This window comes from Schistocerca nitens, chromosome 4 (genome assembly GCF_023898315.1).
Source record: "Schistocerca nitens isolate TAMUIC-IGC-003100 chromosome 4, iqSchNite1.1, whole genome shotgun sequence".
NCBI classification, from domain to species: domain Eukaryota; kingdom Metazoa; phylum Arthropoda; class Insecta; order Orthoptera; family Acrididae; genus Schistocerca; species Schistocerca nitens.
In genome coordinates, this window is record NC_064617.1 from 431,960,565 (window position 1) to 431,983,039 (window position 22,475).

Below are 22,475 nucleotides of genomic sequence, written 5' to 3' on the forward strand. Positions count from 1 at the left end.
GTTCGATCGCATCCGCATTGTTACTTTGTGACAGGAAGGGCTCTCAACAAGGGATGTGTCCAGGCGTCTCGGAGTGAACCAAAGCGATGTTGTTCGGACGTGGAGGAAATACAGCGAGACAGGAACTGACGATGACATGCCTCGCTCTGGTCGCCCAAGGGCTACTACTGCAGTGGATGACTGCTGGCTCGGGGGAACACTGACAGCAACGCCACCATGTTGAATAATGCTTTTCGTGCAGCCACAGGATATCGTGTTACGACTCAAACTGTGCGCAATAGGCTGTATAATACGCAACTATACTCCCGACGTCCTTAGCGAGGTCCATCTTTGCAACCGCGAAACCATGCAGCGCGGTACAGATGGGCCCAGCAACATGACGAATGGACCGCTCAGGACTGGCATCACGTTCTCTTCACCGATGAGTGACGCATATCCCTTCAACCAGACGATCGTCGGAGACGTGTTTGGAGGCAGCCCGGTCAGGCTGAACTCCTTAGACACACTAACCAGCGACTGCTGCAAGGTGGATGTTCCCTGCTGTTTTGGGGTGGCATTATGTGGGGCCGACGTACGCTGCTGGTGGTCATGGAAGACGCTGTAATGGCTGTATGATATGTGAATGCCACCGACCGATAGTGCAACCATATAGGCAGCATATTGGCAAGGCATTCGTCTTCATGGACGACAATTCGCGCCCCCATCGTGCACATCTTGTGAATGACTTCCTTCAGCATAACGACAGCGCTCGACTAGAGTGGCCAGCATGTTCTCCAGACATGAACCCTATCGAACATGCCTGGGATAGATTGAAAAGAGCTGTTTATGGACAACGTGACCCACCATCCACTCTGAGGGATCTACGCCGAATTACAGTTGAGAAGTGGGACAATCTGGACCAACAGTGCTTTGATGAACAATAAAAAGGGCGGAGATGATGTTTATGTTGATCTCTATTCCAATATTCTGTACAGGTTCCGAAGCCCTCGGAACCGAGCTGATGCAAAACGTATTTTGATGTGTGTATTATTTCAACGTCGTTTTAATAGTGTATAAGCATGTGACTTATTTTAGAAATCTGTGTTCCATTAATACCACTGCCATAATAACAATAGTATAAAGTTTGAAATATTTTCGTAATATGGTCAACAAATAAACAAACAAAATATATACTCATCTGCGTCGGCAATGAACTAGTTGCGGCTCGAGTTTGGTAATCAAAAACTGAAACTCTCTTAACTACTGCGGAATAATTAGTTAGTTAGTTACATTTCCCATAGATCATTTTGACGACTTTTATCGAAATGATGTGCAACGAGTCAGTTTCCAGCATGTGTATGAATGATTCATATTAAAATTTACGAGCACATTATCTTTTAGTCCTGGTCGTGCAACTAAAGATAAAAACAATTCTTTTGCCGCTATTAGTTTTAAACAGAAATTCGCGTATGGAATGGGAGTAACCCAGAAGAAATGATTTCAGGTTATATTTAATTTTCGCTTTACTGTCTGTCAGGTATTTTGTGTTATTGAGCAAATGATAAAAAATTATTGTTGCTGCATACCGACTTTCTTTTAGGGCACTGAGAACTCTAGTGTTGTAAGTATGGACATCACTGTTCTTGTCAAACTGTGACAGATTAGATACGATGAATTTCACTAGCAAATATATGGTGATGGCCCATTTGAAATGCCCAGCCTCTTGGCGACCGCAGATGAACACCATAGAGTACTCTTACTGTTCGCGTTTGTGGAATCAATGCTTACTTTATAAGTGGTGATTTATCCCATAATATTATTCATTAGGGCAATTTCGTGTGGAAACGTGTAAAATATGTCAGGACCTTGGTTTCTTTCTTTCCAAGAATAGCGACTATATTATACGAGGAGCAAAGTGGCTGAACTTAATTACTCGTACGTGAAAAACTCAGTAATATGTTTCTTCCAGTTCAAGTTTTGATGAGTATCTTCACCTACAAAGTTGGAGAATTCGACGCTACTTACTGACTCCTGTTCAAGTTCTGCGTGAGTTATTACTATGACTATTTGTTGTACAGAATATCATACACTGCGTTTTGTCAAAATTTAGGGAGAATTCCTCATGAAAGAAGCATTAAATGAGTCTATGAATAACATCAATAACAATCCCTTCTGTTCCTTCCTCTCTAATGGGACTTTCATCGTCTACAAAAAGAACAAGTTCTGCTTGTTGATATTAAGTGGAAGGTCATTCACATATGTAAGGATTAGACCCAAAATTCAACCCTGTTGGAATCCCTTCGTAATTTCTTCCCTTTCAGTAAAAGTTTCTACCTTCCAACATTATTTGAATTATTCAGCACAACTTTTTACATTCTGTTTTTTAAGTACGTTTCAAATCAGCCATCAATTCCATAAAACTTCAGTTTTTCTGACAACGTAACGCTAACAATGCTCTGCCAGTAGTCCGCCATGGACGCTTGTAAAAGTGAATACAACTGTGTAAAGCGTAAATGAGAACTTTGGAGAAAGACTTTCATAATATATGCAAGTGTGTTCTTACCTTCTGTAACTACGAGGGCTGTTCGGAAAGTAAAGTCGGATCAGTCACGACACAGAAACCACTGTAAAAATAATAATAAAAACAGGTTATTTGAATTATTTGAAACAGTTACCTACACCTTTCAGCTACTACTCTACATAGTCGCCGTTTCGACGTAGGCATCTGTCGTACCGTCGTACCAACATTCCTCGTCACAGAAGGCAGCCGCCTGTGCTTTCGCCATTTCTCGACACTGGTTTACAGCGCGTTGTCTGGGCCAAAATCATATCATAGTCAGCGGTTCATGCGAGGAGAGATGAAAGTCATGGGTAGTTGTGGGTGATCAAACGCTTCCCATCGAAAACGCTGCACCTGCAGAGTGCAGCAGAGAAGTATCACAAAGAAGGAAATACATGGCAGTAGTGTTATGTGGGCTGCATAGCTTGAGGCGAAATCTCTCAGTCGGCCCTCATACTTGGAGGGAGACACTATTGCTCTAGGTACTTTTACGTGCTCACATTGCGTTCAGAACTGAAAAGAGTGATGTTCCGCGACAGACAGGCATACTAGAGATACTTCCCAGCATACCTGTGCAAAGCTTCGTCGAATTCTCACATTGGTTTCCATTTCGTGCCCTATCGGACATTACTTTCCGAATTGCCCTTGTATATTTAGCAAGTCCTCCACTTGCGTAGTGTAATGACATTCCAGGTACAATATGAAGCGTCATGGCTGAACTATGAATAAAGGCAAATGTGAGCGATGTTCTCTCTCTCTTTCTCTCTCTCTCTTTCTCTCTCTCTCTCTTTCTCTCTCTCTCTCTCTCTCTCTCTCAAAATTGTGTAGCCCAGGCACGTTATTTGCGATACGCACCGCGTCGGATGAAGCACACAGCCCACCTACCAAGAACGGTTCACAGCCAAAGCAGCAGGGTTTGGAAACCGCTAACTAGTCACGTTTGTAAGCGAACAGAGTCCTTGCAACTTCACTCTCCATATGCACACAAACTCCAGTACAGGTCGATCAAAACAGAAAAACCGCGAACAAATTTTCGGCACTTTCTCTCACGGTGCGGCTATAGACAATACCTCATCCGAACTTGGCCGCGAAACTTCCATTCCTCGTCCGGAGCCTCAGCAAGGCACCGTACAGCAGTCGCCAAATTAGAGGGAGCTCAGGGTAGCGCAGAGCCCGGTCAGTGCCCCCATTTCGCAGCGCGCGGCCACTTCAGAATCCTAATCAACGAGCGGCGAGAGCGAGAGGGGGGAGGGGGGGGGGAATGGAGGGGCGGAGAGCGAATAAGGTCCCGCAGTTAACAAAACTCTTTCATTAGCAAACGGCTGATTTAATTAGGCCAAGAAATAAGCCGGGCCGAGGTGACAGTGATGGCGAGTCGGGGCGGCCATTACCACCCGGAGCCCGCGGCGACTAATTAAGGAGAACTCGCTCGCTGCTACCCGTACCGCCCTCACGTCCCCCCTCCCTCCCCCCTCCTCTTTCAGGCTCGCATTTCGAATAATCCACATTCAGCCGGCGGCGCTTAATTTCCAGCCGATGTACTTAGCTTTTTCGCCGCTGCCGCCGCTACTTTTCAACGCCGAGACCCGCGGCGATGATTTACTACAAGCCTCGTGTTCCAGCCGGCTGGGATTTTTACGTGTGGGGCGACCGGAACACCGGCGCCTGCTGAACGTATTAATTTCTTTCGCGAGAGACTGATGACCTGAAAGCAATCCTCTTTCATCCCCTACCCCCTCTCTCCACTCTCACCACTTCCTACCACCTCTCTTCCTCTTTCTTTCTTGTCTACGCTTCGTGGAATTTAATTTGCTTAATGGTCGCGGATTGAGATGGATGAGCGCAACGCTGGAAGGACAAGGAGAGATTGTATTACTAATGGGATGGCTGTGCTCATCGCACACAGGAGAAATTAATAATATTATGCGCGGATATTCAGATGAGGTAATTCGCGCGTTAAAAGATAACGGAGATGGGTCGCGAGTGGGGGTGCGGGCGTGGGCTATGGGAAGCTTTCAGCGCATAGCTAATTTCGTGTATCCTTGAAAACAGAATTAGCTTGTTTCGCGCTTAGCCAGCCATCAGTCAGCTGCACTGACTGTTATGGCTTTTGCAGCTCCCTCTAATTGTTACCCGATACAGATAACGCAGTTGCCTTGGTAGCCTTGGGTAACGGTTCGCAACTTGGAGGTTAATTACCATCTGAGGGATGAAGTGAAACTTTCTGAGGCGTAAAAACAAAATGGGTTTGATAGAGATTTTGTGGCCACACTGAATAAATTTGTTGAAATGATATCTATTTTCAGAATTGCAAAATACATAACACATCTCTACCATCATCACTATTTTTTTTTCGTATGGGACTCAACTGCTAAGGTCATCAGACCCTAATCTTACACACTACTTAACCTAAATTATCCTAAGGGCAAACACACACACCCCATGCCCGAGGGAGGACTCTAACCTCCGCCGGGATCAGCCGCACTGTCCATGACTGCAACACCTTAGACCGCTCGGTTAATCAATCACTATTTTACGAGAGCTATTCGGAAAGTAAGGAACGAGTGGTTTCGAAATGGAAACCACTCTGAAATCCGTCGAAGCTTTATACAGATGCGTGGGGCAGTGTTTCTAGTATACCCGTAGATAGCGTCACATCTCTCTTCTCAGTTCTAAGTGCACAGTGAGCGCGTAAAAATTTCTAGAAAATAGTGTCTCCCGTAAAGTATGGATTTCTCCATATTCCATGCAACCCCACATAACGTATTTGTCATGTAATTCCTTCTTCTCGACAGTTCTCGGCTGCACACTGTAGGAGCAAGAGGACGCCCCTGCAGCGTTTTTAATCGAAAGTTTTTGATCACTCACCATACAGCAAGGACTTGGCTCCTTCTGATTTTCGACTCTGCTCAGATGAACCGCTGGCTAAGAAGACAACACTTTGTCACAGACAACGAGCAGCAGTTTTGAATAGAAATTTCTTGTTGGTACCACGCTACGACAGATTGCTAAGTCGGAGAGGTGACTATGTAAAGAAGTAGCTGAAAGGTGTAGCTAATGTTGCAAATAAAACAGTTCTAATTTTCACTGTGGTTTCCATTCCGCTACCGATTGTTCCTTACTTTCCGAACAGCCCTCGTATATATGCAGATGTATAAAAACGTGTCCTCTAGATATTTCTTTGTCTTGCTATCTTCAGCATTAGCTGGATGTTAAAATGATTGTAAATTCGTAGGATCCTCTAATCAGTTAGGTAGTGTGTTGTTGTTGTTGTTGTTGTTGTATAATCAACACTGTTATGTTATCGTCAGCTATATTTGTGTTTGTATTCTTTTTAACCATTATTTATTTATATTTTTCATTCTTTTTATTTTATTTTATAGCCTGTATTTATATTAACAAATAACTAAAAAAATTATAATTAACACTCTGCAACAGCAATAGTAGAATTGCATTGGTAGTAATACCATCCAAAAACTGTTATACAGATTGTGGGCTACTTGTAGCAAATAAATAAATAAATAAATGACCTCAGAGGTACCACCCAATTGTTCCTCCAGCACATGTTCTAATGTTATCTGCCTACTTTTCTCTCTCTTTTCTTACTTCTTGCAATCCAGAAAAAAACGTCCTTTGGTCATCTACCATCCATCTTCCTGGATACTGTTGAGCCCACTTCCACTTTCCTGTCATCACTGTCAGTCTCCCAATCCAATCTGCTCCCAAATCCATTTATAAGCTTTCCTGTCTGTCCTAGTAATCTGCAAGATGCGTGTCACAGTTAGTCGACGAGCCACCTTCAAATTTTAAACGGTCTTCCTGTTCAACGATCACGTCTCACTGTCATGAGTCAAAACTTTTAACACAAACTGTTTGTTAACGTTCAGTTTCATGCACATTAAAAGCTTCGTTTAGGAAATTTATTTAGTTCACAAAGTACAGACATACTGAAGATCAATATTACTCTTCCATTTATTGCTTTTGCTCACCATCCAATCGTAGTGATCATTTACTATCAGTAATAGTTTCTACTTTTGAAATTGGTGTGTAGCATATATGGGACTGACGATGTACCATCACTGGTCCCTTCAACCTCCACAAACCGACGTACCATCAGACTTTCGGAGAAATATCATTCATGTAATTCCAAAGACAGCAAGGATGGACAATTGCGAGAACTATCGCAGAATCAGCTTAACAGCTAATGTATTCAAGCTGCTGACAAGAATAATATACAGAAAAATAGGGAAAAAATGGACGATCAGTTTGGTTTTAGGAAAGGTAAAGGACCAGAGAGGCGGTTCTGCCGTTGCGTTTGACAATGGAAGCAAGACTGAACGGAAATCAAGACACGCTCGTAGGGTATGTTGACCTAGAAAATGCATTCGACAACGTAAAATGGGACATGATGTTCGAATTTCTGAGAAACATAGGAGGAAGCTATAGGAAAAACGGAATCGAAACCACAGTGAAAATCAAAACTATTTAATTTGCAACGGTTAGCTACACCTTCCAGCTACTTCTCTAGACAGTCGCCGCTCAGACTTCAACATCTGTCGTAGCGTTAAAGCAAGTTTTCAATTCCCTCGTTATAGAAGACAGCCGCCAGAGCTTTTCTACTCTGAACTGCAGCTCGTTGTCTGTGTCAAAATATTGTCTTCATAGCCAGCGGTTAATATGAGCAGAGATGAACCTCAGGGGTAGCCAATTACAGGCTGTATTGTGGACGATCAAACACTTCCCATCGAAATCGCTGCAGGAGCATCTGCATTGCCCCTGCAGAGTGCAGCCGAGAATTGTCGTGTAGAACTAACCGCATGACAGTTATGTGGATTGCATAGCTTCAGGCGAAATCTTTCGCCAGGCCCTCATGCTTGGCGGGAGACGCTAATTTCTATCCATCTTTACGTTCTCACTGAAAAGAGCGACATGGTGCGATCGACAGGCATACTTGACACAGTGCTCAACGCATCTGTGCAAAGCTTCATCAGATTTTCACTGTATTTTCCATTTCGTGACCGATCGTTCCGTACTTTCCGAATAATCCTCGTATATTGTCGCCACAGTAAGTCATTGTAGACAAATGTGATGGTTTATATGACAATTAAATGGAGGGAAGCATGTTCACCACAGTAAGCAAGCATACCACAGGGATGGGGATGGTTACCCCTGCATGCCTGGACAGTCACACAGTGTAAGCTGTAAGGTACGTGAAAGTTGTATTGCAGAAAAATGTCCACTTGTGTATTAGAATAGGTTCGATCGAGCAAAGGTATCACAAACTCTGCAACCGTTTTCAGACCGTGTCTGCTGTGCATGAGCAGCCTCGTAATAGTTTGACAGAAACATTCGCCTTTGCGTTACTTGAACGCATATTTCGGTGTTGCGTTGTTCGACCACCTGTAGCGCTATTTGACACCTTCGCTTTGTTCGCGTTGCTCAAATGTTTCTGCTTTAAAAAATGAAGCACTGCACCAGGTACGTATTTCTTTCATGCTTAGCACTACTTGTTTCAAGAATTTATCCTCATTATCAACTGAAAATATTCACATAAGTATTCCCTGTGAGATATGTATATGTGTGTGTGCCTGCCTTGCATCGTGCCGTTCGTCTCTTTGAGATTATAAGGCGCTGCACCTATCCATTATTCAGGAAGCCACATAAACACACAGTTTGGAACTTCACAAAACACACAGTTTGGAACTTCACAAACGGTGTGAGTGATGTGTTGCGTGTGTATGGAATTCTGATTAATAGAGGAGGCACTGTACCCTATAACCTCAGAAAGACCATTACCGTGGAAGGCAGGTAGGACAACACACAAAATACTTACGTAGATATTTGATCAAGACAATGGCAGATTCTCGAAACGCTTTACGCTAAGCAAGATAAAATACGTAACTGGTACAATGTTTCATTATTTAAATAATGACACAGTCGCAGGCTTTCGGAAACGTCGATTGTGTTTGATATTGGATCAAATGTTTCTGCTTTCCAATTGTGATTGGCACTACGTGGAATAGCAGCGATCCAACTGAATTATTCCTGATACTGACCACTTTCTTCATTAAATGTGATACAATAGACACAATTACTTTGGTATCACAAATTTTTTTGCTGATTGATAATACATACCAGACAATTAGTACCAATGTCAATTAGTTACAACGCAGTGAAAGCCCAGAGAACCCAGACATTAAAAATGCAGGAAATTATATAAAAGAAAAATTATCACTGGTTTATATGGTAGGGAGAGGCTCCAATGTGTTCAGTGGTTAAGAATCGGGTATTTTTGCTTGATTTTCGCTAATATATGTGCAACATTATAGAAGGCACATTTCTATCTATTCCACCGCCCTTCTAAACTGAGCGCAGTTAATGCGTGCGCATCATTTATAGAAACCAGTACGGAGCTGAAGCCACAGTTGTAGGCTCTTGCGATCTGATCCTTGTATGAAGCAGCAAAATTTATTCATTTTGAAAGTGAAATTAACAGAGGATAGTGAGATCCTAGTTCTTTCGATACCATAGGATTCATATATACAACACATTTCTGCAGAAAAATCCATCAACGGAATAAAATTACACTAAGACGCATTAAATTTTCACAAGTTTGAGATATACCGCCCCTTTAAAAGGCTAGCAGGAACCAGTCAGGCAGCAGCAGCCGGCCGAGACAAGCAGCAACAGTGAAGTAAACTATTTTGTGACATTTTACGAGTTCCTAACGAGGAGGGAATTACCTTATTTCATCTGTGTGCATTGGTAGTTTAGTTTCTTGAGTGTCTGCGTGTTAATTTAATATTTAATAGACACAATACTCATGTGTACGTTTGTGACGGAAAGTAGACAGAGTTTGTGACGTATTACAAGTTCCTAATCATAAGGAATTATTTACTCTCGGCTGAGTGCTGTTGTATTTCAGTTTTTCAATCTCTGCATATTAATCTAATTTATTCGACACCGTTCTTGCATTTTCATCAGTGTCTACAGGAGAGTTCCGCATCGCATGTCGATAGTCTTTCGTTTGTCCGTCTAGTGGCATTTTCTACGGTCTTTAGTATGGACAGGGCCTGTGGCAGCTGTGTGTGGAATGTGAGCCAAGTTGGTGGCACTTTGCTCTCTGATCCGGGATGTGATGGCTTCGGTTACACTGCTCGAGGCTGCAGGGGTTGGACGTCACTGTTATAGGCCGACCGTGGGAATCCAGTGGACGTCCAGCACGATCCACGGATCCGCCGACTGGTCCACACTGGTGGCCATCCCAGTTACTGTTCGCACTGAAGCTGGCCCCTCATCTGTGGTAGAGTGGGAAGTCACTGTAGGGCGCCGCAGGCGGCAAAAGATTTCACATGAGGCCGAAAGTAAGACCTCCCCGGTTAGTCTGAAAAACAGGTTCCAGATGCTATCTGTGGCTAACACTGTCCCCCAGCCAAATGCAGTCGCTTGTTCTGTTTCACAGAAAACATCTCAACCTGCAAGATCAGGGCAATCAGAGACGGTGGGATTACTGGTAATTGGGACCTCCAATGTGAAGCGCCGTATAGGGTCCCTTAAGGACATGGGTGTCAAGGAGGGGAAGAAAGCCAATGTACATTCCTTGCGCATACATAGTGAAGTCATTCCACACGTGGAACGGGTCCTTCCGGATGCCATGAAGAGCACAGGGTGCAGTTAGATGCAGGTGGTGGCTCACGTTGGTGCCAACGATGTACGTCGCTTTGGATCCGAAGAGGTTCTGTCTGGTTTCGAGCGTCTATCAGAAGTGGTAAAGGCTGCCAATCTTGCTTGCGATATTAAAGCAGCGATCAGCGTTTGCAGAATAGGTGACAGGACCGATTGCGGACCTCTAGTACAGAGCTGAGTGGAGGGTCTGAATCAAAGGCTCAGTGGGCTCTGCGACCGTGTAGGCTGCAGATTCCTCGACTCGCGCTACAGGGTAGTGGGGTTTTGGTTTCCGCTAAATAGGTCAGCTGTCCATTACAGGTAGGAGGCGCCTATACGGGTAGCCGGGGCTATGTGGCGTGGACTGAATTGGTTTTTTAGGTTAAAGGGTTTTGGGGGAAACACAAAAAGGCCGTCAGTCTCAAAGGGCACAGGTCTAACACAGGAAGAACTTAGATCTAGGAACCATTGGTATAGCAGTTGGAAGTTTTCGTAGCTCTTTTGGGAAAGCACCAGAGATCCAAGCGCTAATAGAAAGCACTGATGCTCAAATCGTTACAGGCACTGAAAGCTGGGCAAAGCCGAAGATAAGTTCAGCCGAATATTTTGCGAACGACCTAACGGTGTTCAGAAAGGGTTGGCTAAACACAGTTGGCGCCCGGGTTCGATTCCGGCGGGGTCAGGGATTTTCTCTGCCTCGTGATGACTGGGTGTTGTGTGATGTCCTTAGGTTAGTTAGGTTTAAGTAGTTCTAAGTTCTAGGGGACTGATGACCATAGATGTTAAGTCCCATAGTGCTCAGAGCCATTTGAACCAAACACAGTTGGCGGTGGCGTGTTTGTTGCTGTTAGAAGTAGTTCTTCCTATAGTGAAATTGAAGTAGATAGTTCCTGTGAGTTAGTATGGATAAAGGTCATTCTCTACAACCGGAATAAAATAACTGGATCTTCTTACCTACCTCCCAACTCAGATGATACAACAGCTGAAAGGTCGAAATACCTGTAAAACTTGAGTCTAATACAATTACAGCTGGTGTTGACATCAATTTACCCTCGTGTGTAGGCGAAAATACAGATTTAAATTCAGAGGTACACATAAAACATCACCCGAAATTGTGCTAAACGCATTCCCTGAAAATTATTTTCAACAATTAGTTTATGAGCCCACTCGAATAGTAAACGGTTGTGAAAACACACTTGACCCCTTAGCAACAAATAATCCTGAGCCAATAACGAGCATCAAAACGTATACAAGGATTGGTGAACACAGGGTTGTCGTATCGAGACTGAATACCGTAACTCGTAAATATTCCAAAAATAAACGAAAAACATACTTATTCAAAAAAGCAGATAAAATTTCGCTCGACGCATTCCTGAGAAGCAATCTCCACCACTTCCAAATTGATAATGTAAGTGCAGTGCAAACGTGGCTTCAATTCAAAACAATAGTATTGCCAGCAGTTGAGATAGCTGATCCCCCTTGGCACCAAAACGGGTCAGTATACTATTGTACAAACAATAAAAACGCTTGCCAAATCCAAACGAACGTTAAATCATCAAGATGCGATCTTTTACAGAAGCTCGAAATTTAGAGCCGACTTAAACGCGAGATGCTTATAACAGTTTTCACAACGAAACTTGGTCTCGTAACCTTGTCGGGGATATTAAGGGAGGAAATACGGCATTAAGTTCAAGTTGTAGCTAGAATCTGTCCACGGAAGACGGCGGAAGTGTTGGCGCTATTGGTTATTTAAACAGCGACTGGCTGGCGACGGACGGTACATAGACTATACACACATGCAGACGTACTACAGCCAGACAGCGCGTGACCCAGGTCCTGTACAGCAACGCGTCACAGAGACACAAGTGCATCGTGAGTTGCCCCATATATGGTACTGTACACTCCCTTGCTGGCGAAGTGCATCAGAGGGAATGTTGTGGCAACTTTGTTAGCGCTATAAGGAGCGAACTCCTCCGAACCAAAGGAGAGCACAGTAGGTAGTCATCTGGGACGCTTACCCCTGTGCCGGTCGTCGCCAAGTTGAGGGCTTAAGAATATTTAGAGAAGTGTCGGGAACTAGATAGTACTAAGAAGACAGTCTCATAACAGCGAGACAGGAAGCAGCTCACTGTTAGAGCTTAGTGAGCCTCATACAGTAGTATCGTGCATTGAACAGATGAGCTAAAGCCAGTAGTGCCAGAACTCTTTGAACTTTGTTATTCGGAGTTTAATTCAGCCGGAGACTTACATCGAGTTTTGTGTCTCTGAACATTCTCTTAGCTTGTATATCCTTTACAGGATGGATTCTACGAACTGCTCACGCGAAATTCAACCTTCGATGCCATCGATAGAGGAAACAGTTGTAATTAAAACGTGTCCTCCTTACTCCCTCTCGGGACACGACACTCTGGCAGAAAATCCAACGAGATTCCGGTCGTATGTGAAGTATGTTAGCAGCAAGACATAATCAATCCCTTCTCTGCGTGATAGCAATTGAAATACTATCGATGACAGTGCTGCTAAAGCAGAATTGCTAAACACTGCCTTCCGAAATTCCTTCACCAAAGAAGATGAAGTAACTACTCCAGAATTCGAGTCAAGAACAGTGGCCAACAAGAGTAACTTAGAAGCAGATATTCTCGGAGTAGTGAAAGAAGTTAAATTACTTAATAAAAGCTTCCCTTCCGGTCCAGACCGTATACCAGTTAGGTTCCTTTCAGAGTATGCTGATGCAGTAGCTCCATACATAACCATCCTATACAACCGTTCGCTCGACGAAAGATCCGTACCCAAAGATTGGATCGTTGTACACATCACACTAATATTCAAGATATGCAATAGAAGAAATTCACTAAATTACGGGCCCATATCATTAACGTCCATATGCAGCAGGATTCTGGAACGTATATTGTGTTGCAACATCATGAATAATCTCCAAGAGAATGACCTATTGAAACGCAGTCAACACGGATTTAAAGAACAACTTTCTTGTGAAACACAACCAGCTCTTTATTCACACGAAGTGTTGAGTGTTATTGATGAGGTATTTCAAATTGATTTCGCATTTCTAGATTTCCAAAATGCTTTTGACACGGTACCTCAAAAGCGGCTTGTAACCAAATTCCGTGCTTATGGAATATCGTCTCAGTTATGCAACTGGATTCATTATTTCCTACAGAGAGGCCACAGTTCGTGTAACTGACGGAAGTCACCGAGTAAAACAGAAGTGATCTCTGGTGTTCCCCAACGCAGTGTTACAGGCCCTCTATTGTTCCTTATCTATATAAATGATTTAGGAGACAATTTGAGCAGCCATCTTAGGTTTTTGTCGACGAGGCTTTCCTTTATCGTCTAGTAAAGTCATCGGAAGATCAAAACGAATTGCAAAACGATTTATAAAAGATAAAAGATATCTGTATGGTGCAACAATTGGCAACTGACCCTAAATAATGAAAAGTGTGAGGTCATCCAGACGAGTGCTAAAAGGAATCCGTTAAACTTCGGTTACACGATAAATCAGTCAAATCTAAAGGCCGTAAATTCAATTAAAGACCTAGGAATTACAGTTACGAATAACTTAAGTTGTAAAGAACACATAAAATGTTGTGGGAAAAACGAACCAAAGGTGGCGATTTATTGGCCGAACACTTGGAAGATGCAACAGATCTACTAAAGAGACCGCCTACACTACGCTTGTCCGTCCTCTTTTGGAGTACTGATGAGGGGTGTGGGATCCTAACCAGGTAGGTTTAACCGAATGATTGTGAATTTGTGGGCGGCCGGTGTGGCCTTGCGGTTCTAGGCGCTTCATTCCGGAACCGCGCGACTTCTACGGTCGCAGTTTCGAATCCTGCCTCGGGCGTGGATGTATATGATGTCCTTAGGTTAGTTAGGTTTAAGTAGTTCTAAGTTCTAGGGACTGATGACCTCAGATGTTAAGTCCCATAGTGCTCAGAGCCATTTGAACCATTTTGTGAATTTTTGGTAAGATCTTACAGGATCAAATTGCTTGGGTCATCGGTCCCTAAGCTTACACAATATTTAATCTAACTTTAACTAAGTTAACCTATGGACAACACACACAACCATGTCCGAGGGAAGACTCGAACCTCCGACGAGGGAAGCCACGCGGACCGTTACAAGACGCCTAGACCGCGCGGCTACCTCGCGCGGCCACGATTAACCGAGTACATCGACAAAGATTAAAGAAGAGCAGCACGTTTTGTAATATCAAGAAACAGGGAAGAGAGTGTCACGGACATGGTACAAGACTTCGGGTGGATGTAATTAAAACAAAGGCGATTCTCGTTACGGTGGAACTTCTCCCGAAATTTCAGTCATCAAATGTCTCCCTCGAACGCGAAAATGCTTCTTTGACGCCGACCTACAAATGTAGAAACGATCACCATAATAAAATAAGGAAAATAAGAGCTGACAGGAAAGATATAGGTGTTCGTTTTTTGGGCGCGCTGTTCGTGAGAGGAATAGTAGAGAATTATTGTGAAAGTGGTTCGATGAACCCTCTGCCAGGCACTTAACTGTGATTTGCAGAGTATTTATGTAGATGTAGATGTGGTAATTATTTCCTTCAAAGAGAAGGTTACGAAACTGAAAACACAAAGTTTTGTGCATTTGCGGAATTATCTCTTTGGAACAAGGTTTAATAAATGCTTTCGAGTCGCCAGAAGAAATTCTTCTGGTCTGTCGAAACGAGTTGAAACCATCTATTGGCGGCCACTTGAAACAACATGCGGCAATAATACATCACTGGAACAGGGAGAAATGTCTCTGTAGTCGCTTGATTGCAACGGTTGCAATCGTTACTCGCACTAACCCAGTAACATTTATCTCGTCATATCAAAAAGAATTTTCCATTTAAATATCAGTTAAAGTAATAACACTTTCTTTGCTTCTCTGCGGTGACACTTGAGGTAACTAAAGAGCGGTCTGAGGCTCCCGTTAGCCGGCCGGTGTGACCGAGTGGTTCTAGGTGCTACCGTCTGGAACTGCGCGACCGCTACGGTGGCAGGTTCGAATCCTGCCTCGGACATGGATGTGTGTGATGTCCTTAGGTTAGTTAGGTTTAAGTAGTTCTAAGTTCTAAGGGACTGATGTCCTCAGCAGTTAAGTCTCATAGTGCTCAGAGCCGTTTCTTGAGGCTCCCGTTGAGTGCCTCGCAAGCGTAGCCCCATCTGCGGTGAGGCTCGACGTTCAGGCTTTGACGTCAGCCGCGACAGGATTCTCGATTGGCCAGCACAAGTAGTATCCAGAGATGCTTCCAACGGCTACAACACCGGAGCTTTTGTGCGAAAATAGGACATGTGAAGCTCAACGCAGGGCTGCAGCGCAGCAGTCGACGGTGCCTGTTTGGAAGCAGCCGCGCGAGCCAGGAAGTAAGCTGTGATGGGATTTACTGTTACGTGGTATGCTGGACGTTTCCAATTCTTCATCCTTGTGCCTTGGTGCCCATGCATGGCTAAACGCTCGTGTTTGGTTTCTTTTTTGGGGGTGGAGGCATCTACTATTCTGTTTATACAGTGTGTTACAAATATAGCCTACGTGGAGATGTTTCTATTGATGACTGAGGACAGTCTGCTGAACAATGTAACATTTGCACTTACTTCAATTGCAGACTAATTGTTGCATGTAGAATTGGTAGAGGAAAACAGAGTTGGAGGGGGAGTGAGGCAAGGCTGCTTGCTGTCTCTCCCCCATACTCTTTAATATATGTTTGGAAGATGTTATTGAAATGGTTCAAATGGCTCTGAGCACAATGGAACTTAACATCTGAGGTCATCAGTCCTCTAGACTTAGAACTACTTAAACCTAAATAACCTAAGGACATCACACACATCCATGCCCGAGGCAGGATTTGATCCTGTAACCGTAGCAGCAGCGCGGTTCCGGACTGAAGCGCCTAGAACCGCTCGGCCACAACGGCAGGCAACGTGTTATTCAGAAATGTTTGAAACAAAACAGAGGAGTATGGTTTGGTGGTAGGAGGATAGAATGCATTCAGTTTGCGGATGGTATGTTGTTATTGGCAGAGAGAGAAATAACTATGAGTGGCATGTTAAAAGAACTAAATAAGATCTACAAGGAATTCTGAATGAGAATTAATAATAAAAAGACAAAATGTATGGTTATAAGTGCAAGAAAAGTTAGTACAGGAGGATAGAGAACAATTATTGCTTTCAGCTATCTGGGAAGCATTTTTACTGAGGACCTGAGATTAACAACCATGTGAAAACAAGTATAGCAATCATCAAGGAGGCATTTAATAAGAAGACAAGGCTTCTATGTGGGTGCATGTACAGGGACCTGATGAAGAGGCTGGAAAAGTGCTTCATATGTAGCATGACATTATATGGAGCTGAGAAATGGACACTGAGCAAATAGGAAGAAAGAGAATAGAAACATTTCGGGTGCAAACGTGGAGGAAGGTGGAAGGGATAAAATGGGGGAGGGGCACAGTGAGAATTAAGGTGATATTGATAAAGAGCGTGGGAAGAGAGATAAATTTTAAAGGTAATCAGGAGCAGCAAAGACATCTGGCTTGGAGACTGGATGAGAAGAAATAGTTTACTGGTGGATGCTGTGGAAGAAATGGTGAATGTAAGAAGGAGAAGAAGAAGAAGAAAAAGAGGATGCATAAGCTACCAGATGGTGAATAGTACAAGGACAGGAAACAGTTATGAGGAACGAAGAGGGTGCCAATGATAAGACTGTATGGAGAGCTACATGAAGACCTGCAGAACACTCATGATGATGATGATGATGATGATGATGATGATGATGATGATGATGATGTTTTTAGGTTGGATAGTACCTCCAAGTACCTGTGGCATAAGCAAGCCATTAACGTTAATTTTCCCCTGGGCAAAAAGTCAAATGGTTCAAATGGCTCTTGAGCACTATGGGACTTAACACCTGAGGTCATCAGTCCCCTAGAACCTAAGGACATCACACACATCCATGCCCGAGGCAGGAATCGAACCTGCGACCGTAGCGGTCACGTGGTTCCAGACTGAAGCATCTAGAACCACTCGGCCACACCGGCCGGCGCAGAAAGTCAGACACTGAAGTGTGGATGCATGGACGCAAAACGGAAAGTCTATATTGGCGGGCGTAGTCCACTTCACGGTGGAGTTACGACTGTGCAGAAAACATCAGTTGCAGAAAAACTGTTAAATTCAGAGAATAAAGTTCTAAAACTCTGAATTGGGTAGGTATTCAGGTAGCAAATAGCCAAATATCTGTACCCATAATCCTAACATTACTACTACGAGGTGCATTCCAGTTCTGAGGCCTCCGATTTTTCTTCTAATTAACTACTCACCCGAAATCGATGAAACTGGCGTTACTTCTCGACGTAATCGCCCTGCTGACGTACACATTTTTCAGAACGCTGACGCCATGATTCCATGGCAGCGGCGAAGGCTTCTTTAGGAGTCTGTTTTGACCACTGGAAAATCGCTGAGGCAATAGCAGCACGGCTGGTGAATGTGCGGCCACGGAGAGTGTCTTTCATTGTTGGAAAAAGCCAAAAGTCACTAGGAGCCAGGTCAGGTGAGTAGGGAGCATGAGGAATCACTTCAAAGTTGTTATCACGAAGAAACTGTTGCGTAACGTTAGCTCGATGTGCGGGTGCGTTGTCTTAGTGAAACAGCAAACGCGCAGCCCTTCACGGACGTTTTTGTTGCAGTGCAGGAAGGAATTTGTTCTTCAAAACATTTTCGTAGGATGCACCTGTTACCGTAGTGCCCTTTGGAACGCAATGGGTAAGGATTACGCCCTCGCTGTCCCAGAACATGGACACCATCATTTTTTCAGCACCGGCGGTTACCCGAAGTTTTTTTGGTGGCGGTGAATCTGTGTGCTTCCATTGAGCTGACTGGCGCTTTGTTTCTGGATTGAAAAATGGCATCCACGTCTCATCCATTGTCACAACCGACGAAAAGAAAGTCCCATTCATGCTGTCGTTGCGCGGCAGCCATATGGTCGTCCGTCAGCATTCGTGGCACCCACCTGGATGACACTTTTCGCATTTTCAGGTCGTCATGCAGCATTGTGTGCACAGAACCCACAGAAATGCCAACTCTGGAGGCGATCTGTTCAACAGTCATTCGGCGATCCCCCAAAACAATTCTCTCCACTTTCTCAATCATGTCGTCAGACCAGCTTGTGCGAGCCCGATGTTGTTTCGGTTTGTTGTCACACGATGTTCTGCCTTCATTAAACTGTCGCACCCACGAACGCACTTTCGACACATCCATAACTCCATCACCACATGTCTCCTTCAACTGTCGATGAATTTCAATTGGTTTCACACCACGCAAATTCAGAAAACAAATGATTGCACGCTGTTCAAGTAAGGAAAACGTCGCCATTTTAAGTATTTAAAACAGCTCTCATTCTCGCCGCTGGCGGTACAATTCCATCTGCCGTACGGTGCTGCCATCTCTGGGACGTATTGACAATGAACGCGGCCTCATTTTAAAACAATGCGCATGTTTCTATCTATTTCCAGTCTGGAGAAAAAAAGTTTGAGGCCTTAGAACTTGAATGCACCTCGTACTACTACTATTAATGTGTCACATCCATTTTGATTGCATTCGCGTATCATTTTACGTTGTGAATTCACTGTGTGCAGTGTGTAAATATATAAAAATAGACGCAAAGTAGTGGTGGCTAAGGGAAGTTCGTAGGCTCGGCACTATTTCTCGTGTCAGGTGGCGGGTACCGTTTCCACGTCAAAACTGTACAGAAAAGTGTCCACTGTTCCGCCAGGTCCAGCTGCGCCGTGTCGGCGGCAGAGGAGTACAAATCACGTCCAAAAATCTGCGCCACTATTGTCCCTGCGCGGCCGAGTTCGGCAATCTCTGGCGGCGCAGTAAATTCGCCGTATCCCCCTCCCTCTCCCGTGCTTCTCCGAGATTGCGTCACCTCGGCTCGCGTCGCCTCCCCCCCGCGCAGCCGGCGCCACACTTGACCGCCGCCACATCATTAGCCGGCGGCCGACCACAAAAGCCGTTTGTCTAATCTACTTCTATACAGCACGGCCGTCGAGATTGCAATCAAATCAAAACGTGCCGCCCCTCGGCCGCCCCTCCCACCCTCTACCCGCTGTCACCCCCACCCCCGGTACATCAGAGAGTCAGGGGGGTTGCTGAATCGCAATCACGGCGCGCGGGTGGCTGGGAAGAGGGGGCGCGGGAGACGGCTGCTACCGTTTCACAGCGGCCGCCAGCCGTTTGTTAATTAAAGATAGCGGCGCTTCGACACAGGCCATCAAACACGCGACCGACCACCAATTACCCGCGGACGCCCAGAAATGCGGGCGACGCGCTACGTTGCGGTGTGCGGCGCTGTGCGCTCCGGCACAGCAGGCGCGGGTTGCACTACGGGGCAGCACTGTCGCTACGCGTTGCTCGTCAGCCCGGCACGCGACAACTCGCTACCTGCAAAACATTTTCCGCTGGTTTCAAACGCCCACTTCATTTTTACTATGCCCGAGTTTTTGACTGCTAGTTGAAAATACCAGCAGGATCTCACAAGCAGAGATTGATTGGGTACAAAAGTCGACTGTCGGGCCGTATTTTCCACGATCTCTTCGGAAGGGTATGGATATCGAATCTTGCTAAACCGAATTCCTTAGGCGGCGCAGAACGGGGAGGGGACGCCACGTCGGTTAGGAAGTAGGGCGAGGAGCTTTCGGCGCCTGCCACAAAATGCGTACAACTAAGCAGTCTGTGCAGTAAGACAGTAGAGTATGTACGAGGCGGGCCACGGCTCCGTTGACGCGAATAGTATCGCAAAGTATCTGTTCTAAGTGATAATGTGCCATTCGAATCAGTATACGTGGGGCGTTCAATAAGTAATGGGACACACGAAACATTTTTTTTAAGCAGTTTGATTTTATTCAACGCACTATATTATTTCCCACTCTTTGGCTACGGAAACCTATTTTTAAACGTAATCTCAGTTCAATGTGACGGCCTTATGCCACTGGGAGGCATGGTACTACTTTACTGTTGAACGTCGGAGCCAAAGTCTTGCTGCACTACCAACAGAGACGTTCACTTGAGCAGCGAGCCGTTTGGTTGTTATCCTTCGATCACCTCGAATGAGAGTATCAGCAGATTCCAACACTGCAGGAGTTACAGCAGTGTGCGGTTGGCCGGCATATGGGATTTCGAACAGGACTGCTCGACCTTGTTGCGATGATGACAGACGCCTCGCCCAACGAGTGACCGCGCTTTTGTTCACTGCAATGCCTCTGTAGACATTCTGCAACCATCCATGAATATCTGCTATGCTCTGCTTTTCCACCAAAAGAAACTCAGTGACAGCACTCTGCTCGGAACGCACCTGTGTTACAAACCCCATTTTGAAGACTATGTATAGCGCCGCCGCCTGTATATCGGAACTTCATGAAATTACAGAGGCTAAAGCAGGTATATTCCACTATGTTTCACAACTTATTCCACATTTTCTTTTCAACTGCAAATGACCGAGAACACATATGTTGTGTTACTTATTGAATACCCTATGTATTTATGTTTATAGCGGCAAGAGAACTAACATCGAAGGAGTAATGGGTAACTCGCGTGATAACACGTGTCCCTGTAACTAAATGAATTTTGGCTCCGACTTAGGGAGCATTTTTACTCTCTGAAGATATAATAAATTCGGTATTACTTAAACACTGTTCAATTCCAAGAGCCTCGTTCATCACAGTGAATTTAGTAAGGAAGGTGTAAGGGGCGATCAAAATGTTTTAATTTGAGGGCGTTGCTGCAGCGTGTATGCTACACAGTGCGACTCTGATGCGGTTATAGAAGCATTGAAATGTAACTAAGGGGTTCGTATGGTTTGGTGTCTTTCCGACATGCGTGCGATAAACGGAGAGACGTAAATTATGTCGATGTTATTACGAAAAGCGTCCAAACAAGACCAAAGCGCGTTGTTGTTCTTTTCGTCACTGCCCCAGGACAAACACCAGTAGCCATCCATCTGAAAGTGAAAAATGTGTTGAGGCACTATGTATGTCGAAAGCTACTGCTGTGAAATGCTGCTGCTTCGTGATAAAACACGTCACCATATGGCAAACGTCGTAACGCAAGTTACAGCAATTCAAGTAGACGACACTCGAGCATCCTCCATTTAGTTCTGATCTCATCCCATGTGATTTACACGCCTTCGCTCCCTTGAAAATTCGGTCCCTTGAAAAAGGCGTTGAAGAGTCTACAGTTTCAGTCGGACGAGGTTGTGCATTTACGGACTTCTTCATGCAGTAAGACCACGGTGTTCTATTAAACTGGCATCTTCAAACTGGTGCGTCAGTGGAGTGAATACCTCAATGCTCACGGCGATTTTGCCTGGTTGGCTTACCGATTATGGACTATCCGTCCTTAGATTGGGAACTTTTTGATCACTCCTTATATATTGGAAAGAGCAAGTTTCAGTTTGAGAGGACACTTGTTATATAAGCATGCTGTCAGGAATGTTATAGTGATATGTGTACCTTACCAATGCGGTTGTCCGGTAAGAGTGTCTATAGAGGAATCGATGTTAAAACAAAAAAGACAGCAAACCACAGGTGAAGCAAAAGAACAGTAAAATGGAATCTTCAAAACGAAGGGAAGTCTTATATACTTCATAAGTAGCACAAGCCATTCATAGCGTATGTGTGGCAGTGAGTCACAATGATTACACAGATAAACAGTTCTACAGCGTGTGAATAATTCTGCAGCAATGAAAAGAATTTTGAAGTAAAAAATTGTAAGTGTGTTCCAAAAACCGACAGAGTTAAGATACATGACAAATGTTTAGTCGACATTGTTGTGACACATACATGCCACTCCTACGTGTATATGTAGAAATTACTGAGCCAGGTAAAGCGTCTTGAAAATTAGTACGAAGAAGTTATTAATTGAAGTTTTTGAAGAAAGAAAGTGCAAATTGTCAGATAAGTAATGATTAGTCTGAGCACGTTATCTGTTGTGTTTCTGACTAGACCACATGCAAGAACAATGTAGTTTCATATGTACTTCTAGAAAGCACTGCCTACTGTATAAATCGTTACCCGTTCCTCTGCTGCACCTGCAGCCATCTTCGGCACAGAACCGCCGACCGCACTCAGCCATCCCCGCTGCATGTCGTAGAACAATGAAGACCATACACGTGAGAAAGGTTCTCAATAAACAATGGGGAATAGCTCTAGCGAACAAAGCATTAAACCACCAAACAAGTTCAAATCAGGTCTGTG

The 22,475-nt window shown here is 44.4% G+C and overlaps 1 protein-coding gene across 2 annotated transcripts in view; it reads right to left on the reverse strand.

Annotated features, from left to right (window-relative positions):
* LOC126252978 (LIM domain only protein 3-like) overlaps positions 1-22,475 on the reverse strand; it is a 371,497-nt gene that overhangs the window by 137,323 nt on the left and 211,699 nt on the right. The window lies entirely within an intron of this gene.